This window comes from Muntiacus reevesi, chromosome 11 (assembly GCF_963930625.1).
Source record: "Muntiacus reevesi chromosome 11, mMunRee1.1, whole genome shotgun sequence".
NCBI classification, from domain to species: Eukaryota; Metazoa; Chordata; class Mammalia; order Artiodactyla; family Cervidae; genus Muntiacus; species Muntiacus reevesi.
Genome location: NC_089259.1, coordinates 10,251,715 through 10,271,143, shown reverse-complemented (window position 1 = coordinate 10,271,143; position 19,429 = coordinate 10,251,715).

Here is a 19,429-nt window from a genome sequence, read left to right as displayed (position 1 = left end):
GTGATCTTAAATATTTTAATAGTTTTATTGAGATAAAATTCATATACCATATAATTCCCTTACTTGTAGCATATAATTTAATAGTTTCTGTATTGGGTTTTTGTAACCCAATTTGTATTGGGTTGTGCAACCATCATTACAATTAAAACTTTTCCCCTTCACTCTAAAATAGAAACCCTGTATCCATTAGCAGTCATTTCCCATTTTCCCTCAACTTCTCCCCCTTCTTCAAGACCTAGACAACCAGTAGTCTACTCTCTAAATCCGTATGAAATAGAGACACAGACACGGAGAACAGGTATGTGGACACAGTGGTTGGGGGGGTGCGGGTGGTGGTGAACTGGGAGTTTGGAATGGACACACACTCTGTGTGTGTGCTCAGTTGTGCAGTCCCGTCCTACTCTTTGTCATGGACTATCGCCCACCAGGCTCCTCTGTCCATGGAGTCTTCCAGGCAAGAACACTGGAGCAGGTTGCCATGTACTACTCCAGGGGGCCTTCCTGACGGGGGATTGCGCCCTTGTCTCCTGCGTTGCGGGTGGATTCTTTACCACCGCGCCCCGGGAAGGCCGAGTGGGGATCTGCGGTACCGCACAGGGGATGCAGCCCGCGCTCGGTGATGGCCTAGAAGGGTAGGGGGAGGCTCGGGGGAAGAGGATATATGCACCCTTACAGCTGGTTCACTGACTTAATGGACATGAGTTTGAGCAAACTCTGGGAGGAAGTAAAGGACAGGGGAGCCTGGCATGCTGCAGCCCATGGGGTCACAGAGTCGGACATGACTTAGCAACTGAACAACAGCAACCATATCTTATTATACATTCTCATTTGATGGACATTAGGGCTTTTCCCACTTTTTTGCTATTATGAATCATGCTGCTATGAATATTCACATACAATTTTTTGTGTGGGTGTATACCTTCAGTTCTCTTAGGCATATATGTTTAACTTTCTGAGAAACTGCCAAACTTTTTCAAAGGTGCTGCACCATTTTGCAATTCCATCAGCAATGTAAGAAGGTTCCAGTTTCTCCACATTAACGACTGTTATTTATCTGTCTTTTTTATTATAGCCATCCTAGGATGTATGAAGGACATTCTCATTGTGGTTTTGATTTACCTGGTATCAAATGGCTAAAGACATTGAGCATTTTTCCATGTGCTTCTTGACCAATTGTATTTCTTATTTAGAGAAATATCTTCTCAGGTCCATTGTTCATTGTTCAATTGGATTTTCTTTTTATTAAGTTGTAAGAGTTAAGCCCACCTGGGCTTCCCAGGTGACACTAGTGGTAAAGAGCCCGCCTGCCAATTCAAGACACGTAAGGGATGCGCGTTCCATCCCTCAGTTGGGAAGATCCCCTGGAGGAGGGCATGGCAACCCACTCCAGTATTCTTGCCTGGAGAGTCCCGTGGACAGAGGAGCCTGGAGGGTTGCAGTCTGTGGTATCGCGAAGAGTCGGACATGACTGAGCGACTAAGCACCCAGAAGAGTTCTTTGTATATTCTGGATACTACTGCCTTATCAGATGTGTGATTTGCAAATATTTTATTGCATTCTATATGTTATATAGGCTGTTGTGTCCTCCCCAAAATTCATATGTTGAAGCCCTAATTCCCCAGGACCTCATTTTGTGTCTGTATTTGGGGGTAGGGCATTAATGGAGGTAATTAAGTTAAAAATGAGAGCACCCATAGGATGAACCCTAATCCAATCTGGCTGGTGTCTTTATAAAAAGAAATTATGACACACATAAAAATACAAGGGATGTGTGTGCACAGAGGAAAGTCCACGTGAGGATATATTGCAACAGTTGCCATCTGCAAGCCAAGGAGAGAGAACTCAGTAGAAACCAAACTTGCTGGCCCTTGGGCTTCTAGCCTCCCAGATTGTGAGAAAAAACATTTCTGTTGTCTCAGGTATCCTGGCTATTTTGCATATTTTCAGCTATGGTATTTTGCTATGGCAGCCTTACAAAGTAATATATATTTTGATATTGAAAGTTATGACTGTCTCGAATACTTAAAAATGTGAAAGTAGCTTTGGAACCAGGTAGTGGGTAGAGGTTGGAAGACTTTTGAGTTCATGTTAGAGAAAGCCTAGGTTGCCTCGAGAAAACTATAGGTAGAAATATGGATGTTAAAGGTGCTTCTGGTGAGATTAATGCAGAAAACTCAGCCTCTGTGTTCTAGTGCTGAATGGAATCTTGGAGTCAGAGTTTTGGGTGTAGTAGAAAAGAATAGCTTTATTGCTTTGCCAGAGAAAGGGGTACACAGCAGATTCCAGTCCCCAAAAATTGAAAACCGTGTGTTCCCACCTGGGAGAATTTGGTGAGAAGTTTTATAGCAAAGGTTCAAGGGTGGGGTTGCTGATACGATTAGGATGTGTGCAGGGCCTGTACTCCTTTAATCTGGTCTCAGGTAATCTGAGGTAATCTGAGTTTCTCTGGTTCCTTTAATCTGGCCTCAGGTGGTCTTCTTTGGAATGAAGAATGCTGATATGTTAGGCATGCGTGCTAAATTGCTTCAGTTGCGTCAGTCGTGTGGACTGTAGCCTGCCAGGCTCCTCTGTCCATGGGATTTTCCAGGCAAGAACACTGGAGTGGGTTGCCAGTTCCTCCTCCAGAGGATCTTCCTGATCCAGGGATTGAACACTCATCTCTTTTGCCTCCTACATTGGCAGGTAGGTTTTTTTGTTTGTTTGTTTTGTTTTTTTACCACTAGCACCACCTGGGAAGCCCATTCATTTGTTGGGAGGTTCTATAAAAGGTTTAAAGATGTTGTTATGTGTATCCCTTGTGGCAGAACCAGGATCCTGCCCCAAGGCTGCACTGTTGATTCTTGGCTGTTCTTCCTGGGTCTCTGCATCCCCTCCTTTCCCTGATTAGCAGCTGTTTGAACCTGCCCTTTGGGACTGAGGGAAGGTCATGGCAGCTGGAGTCTATTCCCTACAAACAAGGATCCCCACAGGGTCCTACTGGGTTTTGAGACCTCAGAGGAAAATAAGTGTTAGTCGCTCAGTGGTGTCTGACTCTTCGCAACTTCATGGACTATAAACTGCCAGACTCCTCTGTCAATGGAATTCTCTAAGCAAGAATACTGGAGTGGGTAGCCAATCCCTTCTCCAGGGGATCTTCCCAACCCAGGGATCAAAGCCACGTCTCCTGCATTGCAGACTGATTCTTTGCCCACTGAGCCACCTGGGAAGCCCCAGATGGAAATAAGGAACATGTTATTGGACATTGGAAGAAGGATAATCCTTTTATAAAAGGGCAGTGAATTTAGCTGAATCGTGTTGGCGTGTTCTGTGGATGGTAGAAACACAAGGGATGAACTTTGCAGTTCAGCTGAGGACATTTCTAAGCAACGGGTTTAAGGTGCGACTCAATTTTCCCTTGTTGCTTGTAGTAAAATGTGAGAGGAGAGAAATTGAAGAAGGAAATGTTAAGCAAAAAGGAACCAGAAAGTGAAAAGATCTGGAAAGTTCTCAGCCTATTCTTTTTGCAAAAACATGAAGAGGAACATTCCAGTGATAACATCAAGGGTACAGCCAAACAATCCCTTGATGAAGAGGTGGCAGATGTCAGTTCTGGATTCAGTCAGCCTCGTCCTCAGAGTCCAGGAAAGGGACACGGTGGAGGGAGGCTATTGAACTTCTGAGATTCTCAGAAGGGAAAAGTGAAAGTGAAGTCGTGTCCCACTCTTTGCGACCCCATGGACTGCAGCACGCCAGGCTTCCCCATCCATCATCAACTCCCGGAGCTTACTCAAACACATGTCCATTGAGTCTGTGATGCCATCCAACCATCTCAACCTCTCTCGTCCCCTTCTCCTTCTGCCTTCAACCTTTCCCAGCATCAGGGCCTTTTCCAATGAGTCAGTTCTTCGCATCAGGTGGCCAAAACACTCAGAATGATAGAATTAGAAATTACCCTAAAAATTGACCAACCAGTTTTTTCTGTTTCATTTCCACAGCCTTCCTGATAGATGGTCATTCATATTTTGCTTGAATACCACCAGTGACAGGGAATCCATTATTTTGAAGGAGGCTCCTTTTTTTTTGCTGCACCAGATGGTTTGTGGGATCTTAGTTTCCCAACCAGTCATGGAATCTGGGACCCCTGCAAGTGGGAGCTGGAATCCCAACCATTGGACAACCAGGGAACTCCCAGAGAGTTCATTATTTCACTCTTCTAAATTTGTGTCTCTTTGCTTGGATTAAGAAAAAAAAAGGAAAAAAACCCACAAGATTTTCTAAGTTGAGGAAGAAGATGGAGTCTAGGATTTAGGATACCACTAGACGCACCACCCATCCACTCACCTTTTTATTATTTGTTTTATGTGAGGAATACTGTCATGTCATCTGCTGAAAATGGTGTAGATTATTAGTCCATACCATTGACTGGAAAAATCAGGTCAGCAAAGATTTCATAAAATGACTGCATCTGATAGTGCTTTTCAATTTTGAGACCTTCTGTGTCATTATTTTAAACAACCCAGCAATTATAAGCCATAATGTGAGTAAGTAGATGATGATCCCAGTAGGCCACATGTGATAATTCAGCCTTATGGGTAAATCACCTGTGATTCACCCAGGTAAATCACCTGTAAATTCACCCAGCCCACAGGAAAGTGAACATATTGTACTTTTCACTGAAGCAAATATTGTTGTATCAAAACAAATCAGAAAAATTAAGAGTACTATACAATTTTAAATTTATTTTTTCATGCTACACTTGAGGAAAGATGGATTCAATTCCAGGAGAAGGAAGAGGTCTCATGAGGGTTTTCTAGTTTTAGAAATAGACTATGTGTGGAACTCCATTCAGTACTCTGTAATGACCTATATGGGAATAGAACCTAGAAAAAGAGTGCATATTATGTGTATATGTAACTGACTCATTTTATTGTACATCTGAAACTAACCCAACATTGTAAATCAGCTGTGTGTGTGTGTGTGTGTGTGTGTGTGTGTGTGCGCGCGCGCGTGCGTGCTCAGTCACATCCGACTCTCTGTGACCCCATGGACTGCAGCCCTCAGGTTCCTCTGTCCATGGGATTCTCCAGGCAAGAATACTGGAGTGGGTTGCCATTTCCTTCTCCAGGGGATCTTCTCAACCCAGAAATTGAACCCGAGTCTCCTGAGTCTCTTGCATTGGCAGGTTGATTCTTATCACTGAGCCACCTGGGAAACCTATGTCTAATAAAAAAATTTTTTTTTAAATAAAAGAAATAGATTCTTATTGGAGTAACAAGTTATATCTTAAATTTTGAGCAAAATTAAAATTCTTTATATGTATATTAAGGAGATATTCAAAGACAATAAAATGTAACCACTCAAAGCAAAACATTTATGCATTCTTTAGTCTATTCTCGATTGGTCATTTGCTTGCTAAATTTGAAGATCATTTCCTTTTTGACTCATATATGTGTTTTGATGCTTGTTCCAGTTTGGATTACTTTCATTTTGGCACACTTCCTTCCAGCCATCTAAAAGATGTTCTTTTACACGGATTGTATAGATCATCCTATAGACATGATTATGTATGATTTTGCCATACTATCTTATTTCACAGAAGTTCTCCCAACACATTTGTACATGTGTGCAAACTAATATGATAAAGAAGCTATATACACAAGGATGCTTATTACAGTATTTTTAAATACCTTATTGCTGTTGTTCAGTTGCTAAGTTCTGTCCAGCTCTTTGTGACCCCATGGACTGCAGCATGCCAGGCTTCCTTGTCCTTCATTATCTCCAAGAGTTTGCTCAAACTCATGTCCACTGAGTCAGTGATGCCATCCAACCATCTCATCCTTTGTCGTTTCTTTCTCCTCCCGTCCTCACTCTTTCCCAGCATCAGAGTTTTTTCCAGTGAGTTGGTTCTTCGCATCGGAAGGCCAAAGTATTGCAGCTTCATAGCATCATATTTAGTATATGTGCTGCCGAAGCGAGCCATAGCATCATATTTAGAAAGTCATTAATGTTCATCAACAAGCATTCAGATCCTAAACATATAAATAAAAATTCAGTAAACAAATATTTATACTGCAGAATCTTGTGCAGCCATTGAAAAGAATGAGGTGGATCTGTGTGTCTTGATGTGGAAAGTTGTTACCGTAGACTTTGTTGTTATTTGGACTGTGTGACATCTGAAACCCCTTCCTATTTGGATAGCCTGAGATTGTGAAGTCTCCAAGGGACCAGGTTTTTTCCACAAAAGTGAAAAAGTTTGAGGGCAGGTAGTTTCTCAGACTCCTGGCAGAGAGAGCTTGTAGGCAAAATTCATGAGCATGTACAGTCTTTTATAGGACTCTGAGTCTCAAGAAGTGGCAGAGAAGCAGGGTATTTAGAACTCTTTCTGGCCATGGCAGCGGTAGTGGGAAGAACGTCTATGTTCTCGGCTGGAGAGTAGCAGCATGTTAACAAGACCTTTTAATGGGACTTTTCACTTTCAAAATTTGTATTACACATTTCTGATAAGGGTGGACATTGGGATTATACTAAGTGAATATGTCAGACAGAGAAAGACAAATACCACTTACACATGAAATATAAAAAATAAATGAACAAAGCCAAACATAAATACAGATAACAGATTGGTAGTTACCAGAGGGGAAGAGGTTGCGGGAGAGGGTGATATGGGTGAAGGAGATCATTTATATGGTGACAGGTGGTAACTAGACTCATTGTGGTGATAGTGTACACAAATGTCGAATTATGGTAAAAAATCTGCCTGCCATGCAGGAGATCCAGGTTCAGTCCCTGGGTCAGGAGGATCCCCTGGAGAGGGGAATGACTACCCACTCCAGTATTACTGCCTGGAGAATCCCATGCGCAGAGGAGCCTGCTGGGCTACAGTCCATAGGGTTGCAAAGAGCTGGACACCACTGAGCGACTAACACAAATTCCACACACATGAAACCAGTATATTACATACCAATTTTACCTCAATTTAAAAAATAAATAAAAAATCATTAAAAAACAAAAACACCTGGTTATCATGTTTAGTTGGTTCAGATTTCAACGAGTACATAGGAGAAGCACCCCCGCCCCACTGCCTGTTTCCTCCAGTCCTTCTTATCCCTGTTCCCTAAACACCTAGCTTTCTTTTCTTTTCTTTTTTTTTAAAAGCAGTCACTTAAAAAAAATTCTATTTATTTTTGGCTGTGCTGGGTCTTTGTTGCTGTTTTGACTTTTTTCCAGTTGTTGAAAGCAGGGGCTACTTAGAGAGTGGTGCAAGGGCTTCTCTTTGCAGTGGTTTCTCTTGTTGCAGAGCATGGGCAATAGGCTTGCAGGCTTCAGTAGTAGCAGCATGTGGGCTTGGTAGTTCACAGGCTCAGTAGTTGTAGCGCATGAACTTAGTTGCTCCGCAGCATGTGGGGTCTTCCCAGACCAGGGGTCGAACCCATGTCCCCTGCATTGGCAGGCAGATTCTTTACCACTTAGCCACCAGCAGAGTCCCTAAACACCTAGTTTTCTTTTCCAATGTTCTTAATTTTGTGTGTGTATCCCTTCAGAAATATTTTATGGATATATTATAGTGTATGTATCTTTCTCTTTCCCCCATTATTACTTTTTTAACCACAGTGGCATCATACTACGTAAGGTATTTCTGATCTCAGCACACATTCCATATCCTAAGTCAGGAGCCTGTTCACTCTTTTTTGATGGCTACAGAGTAGACATTACATTTATTGTTGTTTAGTCGCCCTGTCGTGTCCTACTCATCGTGACTCCATGGACTGCAGCACACCAGGCTTCCCTGTCCTTCCCTATTTCTCAGAGTTTGCTCAAACTCATGTCCATTGAGTCGGTGATACCATCCAACCATCTCATCCTCTGTCACCCCCTTCTCCTACTGCCCTCAATCTTTCTCAGCATCAAGGTCTTTTCCAGTGAGTCAGCTCTTCACATCAGGTGGCCAAAGTATTGGAGCTTCAGCTTCAGCATCAATGAATATTTCTTCCAATGAATATTCAAGGTTGATTTCCTTTAAGATTGACTGGTTTGATCTCCTTGCTGTCCAAGGGACTCTCAAGAGTTTTCTCAAGCACCACAGTTCGAAAGCATCAGTCCTTTGGTGCTCAGCCTCCTTTATGGTCTAACTCACATCTGTACATGATTACTGGAAAAACCATAGCTTTACAAATGTATTGTAATTCAGTCAGTTTGTACTGGTGGACATTTAGGTGACCTACAATCTTTTTTTGCTCTTACAAACAATGCTGTTGTGAATATATTTGTACTTGTTATCTTTCATGCCTCTGCCAAAATACCTGTAGGATAAATTTCTGAAAGGATATGTATATTCGGTCTGATGAGGTTTTACAGAATTGCTCCTCAGTAAATTTATACCAATTTATGCTTTTACCAGCATTGGGTAATGGTGCCATTTCCCAAAAATGTGTTATTAGATTTACTAATTTTGCTCTGACTTTATTTTGACCTTTAGTTCTGGCTGCTTGAGAGATTTTGGTCTTCCTGCACATTTTCTGAGTTGATTCCTTGCCTTCCCAACAAATTCTTTTTTCCCTTTCTTTATTCCTTACTTTCTTTTTTCTTTCTTTACCAGAGGACATTTCTGTTCTTTGCAACCTAGAATGTGGACTGGTTTGAGGTCTATGTTGCATTGTTCACAGCAAACTCAAGTCAAGGAATAACATGCTTGTGTGTGTGTGTTAGTCGTTCAGTCATGCGACCCCACGGGCTGCACCCCGCCAGGCTCCTCTGTCCATGGGATTTTCCAGGCAAGGATACTGGAGTGGTTTGCCATTTCCTTCTCCAAGGAATCTTCCTGACCCAGGGATCAAACCCAGGTCTCCTGCACTGCAGGCAGACTCTTTACCAACTGAACTACCAAGGAAGTTCCAATATGCTTATGATGGTTCTCATTTTTTTTTGGTTGCGTCGCCCAGCTTGTAGGATCATAGTTCCTCAATCAGGAATGGAATCTGTGCCCCCCTCCTCCCCCTGCCCACTGCAGTGGAGTCCTAACCACTGAACTGCCAGGAAATCCCTGGTGATTCTTAGTTTCATGAAAACAAAAATCCAAACAGGGACTTGCCCGGTGGCCCAGTGGCTAAGACTCTGAGCTCCCAATGCAGGGGGTCTAAGTTCGATACCTGGTTGGGGAACCTGATCCCACATGCTGAACTAAAGATCCCATGTACTGCAACTAAGACCTGACTCAGCCAAATAAATAAATACTAAAAAAAATAAAAAATAAAAACAAAAGCACAAGCATGTAGGTGTCGAAAAGAAAAACCCAGAAGGACACATCCTAAACTGTGGCTGGTTACTTCTGGAGAGAAAAGTGGACAGAGGAGTCTAGGAAAACACTTTAGCTTTCCCCCTCATACACTTGATTGTTGTTGAAATTTTTTACAATGAGCATGTGTAACACTTTTTGAGATCTTAAATTAAAGAATTAGAACCTTAAAAACTCTTCTCAAATATCTCAGATTACAGTGTTGCATTGATTTGCTAGGGCAGCCATAACCAAATACCACACACTGGGTGGCTTCCACAGCAGGAATTTACTTCCTGAGAGTTCTGGAGGCCAGAATTCCGAGATGAAGGTGCCAGCAGAGCCGGTTTCCCTGAGGCCCCTCTCAGGTTGCAGATGGCTGCCTGCGTGGTATGTCCTGCTTTGGCCTTTCCTCTGTGGTTGTGCATACCCAGGGTCTCTCTCTCTATACCCTGACCTCCTTCTTATAAGAACAGTAGTCATGGGACTTCCCTGATGGTCCAGTGGTTAAGACTCCGTCCTTCCAATGCAGGGGGCACGGGTTCAATCCCTGGTCAGGGAACTAAGATCCCACCTGCTGTGAGTGCAGCAATTAAAAAAAAAAAAAGAAAAGAAAAAGTTTAAAAAAAAAAAAAACAGTAGTCGTACAGATTATAGCCCATGCTCAGTGCCTCATTTTTAACTTAGTAAGTCCCTCTTTAAAGGGCCTCTTTCCAAGTTCAGTAATATTGAAGTACTAGGGGGTTAGGGCTTCAATGTATTCATTTTGGAGAAACACGATTCTATTCATAACAAATGTCATTTAAAATTGGTCAAGCTAGACACTTCCCTGGCAGTCCAGTGGTTAAGACTCTGCTTCCACAGCATGGGTTTGACCCCCAGTCAGGGAACTAAGATTCCAAATGCCCCTCCCCCACAAATATAAATACATTAAAAAATAAAATTGGTAGAGCTTTTTACAGCATTGACATGTAAAGAGCTTATAGTCATCACTCGATCCATCACAAGGAGAAATAAGTTGAACAAACTTTAAAATCAATAACTTAGATCAATCAGAAAGCTGAGGTCAGAGGACAACCCACAGTTCCCTAAACTGGAGAGACAGATAAATACAGAGAACAGAAGTCAGCTTACCTGAAATATTGTAAAAACACTGGAGCCAGGACTTATAGAAACACTCAAAATGTAATTGGCAAGTGGCTGAAGTGTGGATTCGTTTAGAGTTGACTCCTGGGAACCCAGTCTTTGATTTTACCTCTGAGAACTTTATCAGTTCTCACAGTGAAGACGCCCAGTGGCTCAGAGGGTAAAGAATCTGCCTACAATGCACAATTCACAGGAGACTCAGGTTCAACCCCTGGGTCAGGAAGGTGCTCTGGAGGAGGAAATGGTAAGCAACTACACTGTATTCTTGCCTAAAAAAATCTCATGAACAGAGGATCCTGGCAGTCTACAGTCCAAAGAGTCACAAAGAGGCAGACATACCTGAGCACGCATGCACCAAAGGTGCCTCATAGTGAAGACCATAGTGAGAAAAGGTCCCTCTTGTTTGGCCAGGGAAAGTTAACTCTTTTGAAATATGCCCAGGGGGAAAAGCAGTATTTTGAAATACCCCCGAAAGCATCCCTTTTCCACATTAAGGCCTTCTGTGAAGGGAAATTGTTTTATCAGAGCCACAGCTAATGTAGAAGGAGGGAAACAGCAAACTCCAGTATCCTTGAGTCTGCCCGTGTCAACTACGTGGGGAGGAGGGGAAGCTGAGAAGCATTTGTGAAGGTCACAACCCAGGGCAACAGGCTCACAGAAAGACCGAGACTTACTGCTTCTGTTCCCACCATGTTGATGAGGTTCCTGCATAGAAACAGTGGATCACAGCTGAGAGAAAAGCAAGGCTCAGATTCCATTTGAGGAAGAATTTCTCGGGGACTCTCCCTGGCGGTCCAGTGGTTAAGACTCAGCACTTCCATAGCAGTGGGCATGAGTTCAATCCCTGTTCAAAGAACTAAGATCCAGATGCTGTGCAGCCAATAAAATAAGATAAAGTAAAACAAAATAATAAAATAATCCAATGTTAAAAAAAAAGTGGGGTGGGGAATTTCTAGAGAAACCCAAGACAACGGGGGAAACAAAAACAAGGGCACTTGAGCAAATTGAAACCACTGACAGCTTCGTGTGCATGTGTGCTAAGTCACTTCGGCTACGTCTGACTCGTTGTGACCCCACGGACTGTACCCTGCCAGGTTCCTCTGTCCATGGGATTTCCCAGGCAAGGATACTAGAGTGGGTTGCGATGTCCTTCTCTAGGGAATCTTCCCGACCCAGGGATTGAATCCACGTCTCCTGCATTGGCAGGCGGGTTCTCTACCACTAGTATTACCTTGGAGACCCACTTACAACTCTAGGAAACATTAAAACACTGCTCAACTCCTAGTGAATAAACATAAAATCTCACAGTGCAGCTCTCTTTCTTTTATGCAATATACCTTATGTGCCTTTCAACAGAAAATTAAAAGGCATACTAAAAGATAGAAACAGAGTCTGAAGAGACAAAGCAAGCATCAGAAACAGACACAAATAGGGCAGAGGTTTTGGAATTATCTGAGCAAAACTTAAAATAGCTATGATTCATTTGCTAATGGCTCTAATAGAGAAAGTGGGCAACATGCAGGAACAGATGAGTAATGTAAACACAGAGATGAAAGTTCACAGAATCCAAAGGAAATGCTAGAAATAAAAACACTGTCAAGATAGGGATCTCCCTGGCGGTCCAGTGATTAAGATTCTGTGTTTCTAATGAAGGGGACATGAGTTTAGTCCTATGTCAGGGAACTGAGATATCACATGCCACATGATGTGGATAAAACAAAAAAACAACACAAACACTATAAAATGAAGAATGGCTTTGATGGGCTCATCCGTAGACTGGACATTGTCAAGTTAGCAGCTAGCTTGAAGGTATGGCCATTTCACTTCCCGAAGTGAAATGCGAAGGAATAAAATGAAAACAAACAACCAATCACAAGCACAACCCTGGAACAGAATATCTGAGACCAGTACAATATTAAGAGTAAACACTAATGAAAGTTACAGACTGAGAGTGATTATGAGGTGTCAGCATAGTTTCATCAGTTGTAAACAGCGTCCCACTCGGTGAAGGGTATTGGTAACGGTGGAGTCTGTGCATATGTAGCGACAGGGCTATAGGGGAACTCCCAGTACCTTCCTTTCAAATTTGCTGTGAACTTAAAAAAATTGTTCTAAAAAAATCCATTTTACCTAAGAAAATGGAGGCACAGAGGGATTAAACAACTTCCCTGAATTCTTACCAAGGTCCATTAGGTACAAAGTAGGATTTGGCCATGAGTTAGTCTGGCATGAAATCTTTTGTCTTTCACCAGCACACCTTTCTTTCTTTTCTGCATCTTGCTGCTCTTTTTACCTAACAGTGTATCTTGCAGATCAATCCCAAACCACAGGAAAAGCTCTCTCCCACTCTTTTTTTTCTTTCCCTGCTGCACTGTGCAGCCTGAGGCACCTAAATTCCCTGACCAGAAATCAAACCTGTGGCCCCTGTATTGTGAGCACAGAGTCTTAACCACTGGAGCACCACTGACGCACCAGGGAGAGCTCATTTTAGAGCACTTTTTAATTTAACCAATTATATATATATGTGACATTTTTTCTTTTCCATTATGGTTTTTAAATATTTTTATTTTTTTAATGCCTACTTTTTATTGACTACAAGATATTTGAAAATATTTTTGAGCCTAATATAATAACAAATTTGACAAACCAAATATCCTATCCACTCTGGTTTATTACAGGATGTTGAATACAGTTCCTTGTGCTATACAATAAGACCTTGCTGCTTATCCACTCTATATGTAATAGTTTGCATCTGCAAATCCCGAACTCCTAGTTCATTCCCCCTGCCACCTTGGCAAACACAATTTTGTTTTCTATATCTGTGAGTCTGTTTCTGTTTCATGGGAGATAAGTTTGGAAAAGATCCTGAGGCTGGGAAAGATTGAGGGCAGGAGAAGGGGGCGACAGAGGATGAGATGGTTGGATGGCGTCACCAACTCGATGGACATGAGTTTGAGCAAGCTCTGGAAGGCGGTGAAGGACTGGGAGGCCTGGCATGCTGCAGTCTATGGGGTCGCAAAGAGTCAGACACAACTTGGTGACAATGACAATAACAACAAAGTAAGCTTATTTGGCTTCCCTGGTGGTTCATCTGGTAAAGAATCTGCCTGCAAAGTGGGAGACCTGGGTTTGATTCCTGGGTTGGGAAGATCCCCTGGAGAAGGGAACGGCTACCCACTCCAGTAATCTGGCCTGGAGAATCCCATGGACTGTATAGTCCGTGGAGTTGCCAAGAGTCTGACACGACTGAGCGACTTTCACTTCAAGTTTATTTGTGTCCTCTTTTAGATTCTACATATAAGTGATATTGTATGGTATTTGTCTCTCTTTCTGATCTACTTCACTTAATATGATTATCTCTAAGTCTATATATGTAGATGCAAATAGCATTATTTCATTCGTTTTTATGACTGAGTAATTTTCGTGAAAAAAGTGTTAGTCACTCAGTTGTGTCTGACTCTATGTGACTCAAAGGACTGTAGCCTGCCAGGATCCTCTGTCCTCGGTTTTCTCCACACAAGACTACTGGCATGGTAGCCATTCCCTTCTCCAGGGGAGTAATTTTCATATATATATGAAAACGCCACACCACATCGTCCATTTGTTGACGGACAGTTAGGCTGTTTCCATGTCTTGGCTACTGTGCATAGTGCTTCTGTGAACACAGGGGGTGCATATATCTTTCTGAATTACAGTTTTGTCTGGATATATGGTTTGTGGGTCATATGGCAATTCTTTTTCAAGTTTTTTTGAGGAAACGCCATACTGTTTTCCATGGTGGCTGCACCAATTTGCATTCCCACCAACAGTGTAGGAGAGTTGGTTCCCTTTTCCTCTACACCCTGTTTAACATTTGTTATTTTTAATGATGGCCTGGTGTGAGATGGTGCTTTTCAGACTGGTGTGAGATGGTACTTCACTGTCGTTTTGATTTGCACTTCTCTAATATTTGATTTGCATTCTCTAGATTTGATTTGCATTTCTCTAATAATTACTGATGGTGAGCATATTTTCACATGGCTGTTGGTCATCTATATATCTTCTTTGGAGAAAAGTCTATTTAGATCATCTGCCTATTTTTAAATTGGTTTTGTTGTTGTTATTGAGCTGTATGAGCTGTTTGCAAATTTTGGAAATTCAGCCCTTGTTGGTTGCATCGTTTGCAAACATTTCCTCCCAGTCCATAGTTTGTCTTTTCAGCTTGTTGATAGTTTGCTCTGCTCTGCAAAAGCTTTATAAGTTTGATTAGGCCCCATTTGTTTATTTTTGCTTTTATTTCTATTTCCTTGCGAGACTGACCTAAGAAAACACTGGTATGATTTATGTCGGAAAATATTCTCTTCTAGGAGTTTTATGATGTCATGCTTTCTGTCTTTAAGTCTATGTCTTAAAGCTTTAAGTCTTCAAGCCATTTTGAGTCTTTGTGTATGCTATGAGGGTGTGCTCTGACTTCGTTGATTTACATGCAGCTGTCCAGCTTTCTCAACACCAGTTGCTAAAGAGACTCGTTTCCCCGTTGTATATTCTTGCTTCCTTTGTCAAAGATTAATTGACTGTAGGTATATGGGTTTATTTCTGGACTCTCTGTTCTATTGATCCATCTGTCTGTTTTTGTGCCAATCCCACACCATTTTGATTGTTCTATGTTTGTAGTATTGCCTGAAGCCTGGGAGGGTTATGCCTCCTGCCTTGTTCTTTTTCCTCAGGATTGCTTTGGCAATTCTGTGTCTTTTATGGTTCCAGATTAATTTTAGGATTATTTGTTCTAGTTCTGTGAAAAACATCATGGGTAATTTGACCACGAATCACATTAAATCTATAGATTTCTTTGGGTAGTATGTCCCTTTTAACAATATTAACTTCTCCAATCGAAGAGTATGGGATATTTTTCTATTTCTTTAAAACCTTAAATTTTCTTAACACTTTATAGTTCTCAGCTTATGTCTTTCACCTCCTTGGTCAGGCTTACTCATAAGTATTTTTACTATTTATTTATATATTTTGGATGCAATTTTAAAAGGGTTTTTTTTTTTTTTTTTTTACTTTTCCTTTCTGAGTTTCATTGTTAAAGAAATGCAACTGATTTACCCAGTTTTATATTGAGAGACACTAAGGTCGCTTCCAATTGGATTTAGGAATAATGTTAGATTAGCTTTATACCTGTCATTTCTAGCATGTGTGAGAGTACCTATAGGATAATAAATTTCTTGAAGTGGAATGACCCGCTGTTACATGAATAGATATGTGCTTTTAAACCTTGGTGTTTTGAAAACTTGCTCTATTAGAGGTTGTATCCATCTGTACTGTTCTACAAATGTACATCTTGGATATGCCATGGTAAAAGTAGGTGTGGCCACTTGGGACTGAGGCTTGGGAGGACAACATTTATTATACTGACAGATCTCAGAGTGGAGGTGATCACGTGCTACTCGGGGCTACAGGGGAAGCACCATATTCTGGCAGAACACAGGAGCAAGGGAAAGGTCTAGGTCAAGGTCTTTATTGGAGTTTGTTCGGGAAAGGCAAGGTAGGGGAGAATAAACAATTTAGGATTGACTAGTCTGAACAATGGGGGGGTCCCTGATAGCTCAGTTGGTAAAGAATCTGCCTGCGATGCAGGAGACCCTGGTTTGATTCCTGGGTCGGGAAGATCTGCTGGAGAAGGGACAGGCTACCCACTCCAGTATTCTTGGATTTCGCTTGTGGCTCAGCTGGTAAAGAATCCACCTGCAATGCGGGAGACCTACGTTTGATCACTGGGTTGGGGAGATTCCCTGGAGAAGGGAAACCACTCCAGTATTCTGGCCTGGAGAATTCCTTGGACCATATAGTTCATGCAGTTGCAGAGTTGGACACAACTGAGTGACTTTCACTCACTCACTTAGTCTGAACAATTCCAGTGAACTTTGAGCTATAGAAGTGGTCTCTAGATGCCTGGGGGTCTAAGGCAGAGGAAGGCAAGTCTAAGGCCCTGGGATGACTTAGGGCGGAGGAAATACAGTACCGGTGAGTGAGAATTAGATAAAGAGGTGGTTGGGGCAATAGACGTGGGATTGCTGCTGTATATGTGGAAGATGTGGTCCTGGGCAAGCCCTTTGTTATAAGGGCTAATCCTGGAAGAGGCAGTCTCTCCAGCCGGCAAACTTTTTAAGATGTAGGAACATAAAGTACAGAGAGAAAAAAATTTTTGCATAGGCTTTAATTAACAGCATATAAGATCACCTGTTTTCTCCCAACTTCACCAACACTAACAAACTGATGTTTGGTAATTTGGTGAAAAATGACAGTCAGTTGTAATTTTGAGTCATCTACATTTCTCTTTTCCCTCCTTTTCTTCTACTATTTTTCTCATTCATTCCCTAAAAATATTAAGTGCTTACAATAGGCCATGTACTTATGATGTGTGAACAAAATAGATAAGGCCCTTGCCCTCAGGGAGCTTACATATCAATAATTGTCTATATAGGGCCCATTAGGGAGAAAACTACACAACTTTAGAGAGACATAAAAAAACTAACTGAAAAGACAGTGTTGATAGGCAAGAATCAATGTCAGAAATAATGGTGGCAATTATTACCAACTTAATAGGTTGTGGTATGGGATAAGAGTTTTTTGGGGGACATGCAAAGATGGCAACTTGAAATAATGAATAGGAGCATTTTGAAACAGGAAAGTAGTATGAGGGGTATCTGCTTTACTGGGTGTTAAAACATACTATGAAAACATAATAATGCCATCTGTGTGGTACAGGTACAATAACAGAGAACTAGAAACTAACTCTAGTTTAAATATGATGTACCTGTGTGTAAATAAGTACCACTACTTTGAAACGCTGGGCTAGAGGAAGCACAAGCTGGAATCAAGATTGCTGGGAGAAAATATTAACCTCAGATATGCAGATGACACCACCCTTATGGCAGAAAGTGAAGAAGGACTAAAGAGCCTCTTGATGAAACTGAAAGAAGAGAGTGAAAAAGTTGGCTTAAAGCTCAACACTGAGAAAACTAAGATCATGGCATCCGGTCCCATCACTTCATGGTAAATAGAGGGAAAACAGTGGAAACAGTGATAGATTTTATTTTTGGGGGCTCCGAAATCACTGCAGATGGTGATTGCAGCCTTGAAATTAAAAGACACTTACTCCTTGGAAGGAAAGTTATGACCAACCTAGATAGCATATTAAAAAGCAGAGATATTACTTTGCCAACAAAGGTCCGTCTAGTCAAGGCTATGGTTTCTCCGGTAGTCATGTATGGATGTGAGAGTTGGACTGTGAAGAAAGCTGAGCACTGAAGAATTGATGCTTTTGAACTGTGGTGTTGGAGAAGACTCTTGAGAGTCCCTTGGACTACAAGGAGATCCAACCAGTCCATCCTAAAGATCAGTCCTGAATGTTCATTAGAAGCACTGATGTTAAAGTTGAAAGCGCAATACTTTGGCCACCTGATGTGAAGAGCTAACTCATTTGAAAAGACCTTGATGCTGGGAAAGATTGAAGGTGGGAAGAGAAGGGGACGACAGAAGATGAGATGGTTGAATGGCATCACCGACTCAATGGACATGAGTTTGGGTAAATTCTGGGAGTTGGTGATGGACAGGGAGGCCTGGTGTGCTGCAGTCCATGGGGTGGCAGAGTCAGACACGACTGAGCAACTGAACTGAACTTTGATTATAGTTTTTCAGTCCTTAAAAATTGGGGGGACTTTCCTGGTCATCCGGGCTTCCCTTGTGGCTCAGTTGGTAAATAATCTGCCTGCACTGCAGGAGACGTGGGTTCGATCCCTGGGTTTGGAAGATCCCTTGGAGAAGGGAAAGGCTACCCACTCCAGTATTCTGGCTTGGAGAATTTCATGGACTAAGTCCATGGGGTCGCAAAGAGTTGGACATGACTGAGTGACTTTCACCTTCACCTTCCCTGGTCATGCAGTGGTTAAGATTCTGCTCCCAGTACAGGGGACCTGGTTCAATCCCTTGTCGGGAAACGATCCCACGTGCCACAACTACAGAGCCTGTATGCTGCAACTCCTCAGCTTGAGCACCACTACTAGAGAAGCCTGCGTGCTGAGATGGATCCAGGTGTCCTAAGGGTTATCCACATGTACCCAGTGTTAAAAAGCTTAGGGGGAAAACACCCCACAGAGGCAATAGGGGAAGAGGGGAAGATTATTGGGACTTTTCAAACACTTCTCTCTCTCTATATATAATAAAAATACATTGACTTTATAATCTACCTATATATATATACACACACAGAAGGGTTTCCCAGGTGGTGCAGTGATAGAGAATCCACCCACCAGCACAGAAGACACAGGACACAGGAGATGTGGGTCAGGAAGATCTGCTGGAGAAGGGAATGGCAACCCACGCCAGTATTCTTGCCTGGAAAATCCCATGGGCAGAGCAGCCTTGTGGGCTACTGTCCACGGGGTCACAGGGTCGGACATGACTGAGCTTTTGCATATGCATATATATAGAAAAGTATATGCAAAATAATGAGAAAGGTAATGTTAGAAAAGGTATCAAGTATTTAACTTCTGCAAAAATTCAGGAAGTTAAAGCTGGTGTATTTTCTACTTATTCTTTCAAGGCAAATAGAAAAGTATTATTTTTCACGATTTGATCGACTAAAATTGTGTTTGTCACGTCTTTCCTGAGCAATCCTTAAAAGCAGTCTAAGGCAAACTGACCTTTAAACTTGGGAATACTGTCATCTTGCAAAGGTAAAGGAGATAATGAATGCACCAAAGAGAAACACTTCACAGAATAAGGTGTGGTTGTGAAAATGCCTTTAAATTAGCGTATCTTATATAAGCTAAATATGTGGGTAAAACATAGCAGTATTCCACTTATGGTCTTATTATCTTTTCCAATTGAGGAAAGTCTAGCACCAAAACACACTGCTTATTAGCTAGATGACAAATGGGCTTCCAGAATGTACTTCTCCATAATGCAATACACTTGTGAAATACTCAAATAAGTACACTAAACAAGTACAAGTCTCCAAATACTCTCTCAGCAACACTAAGTTGCCAC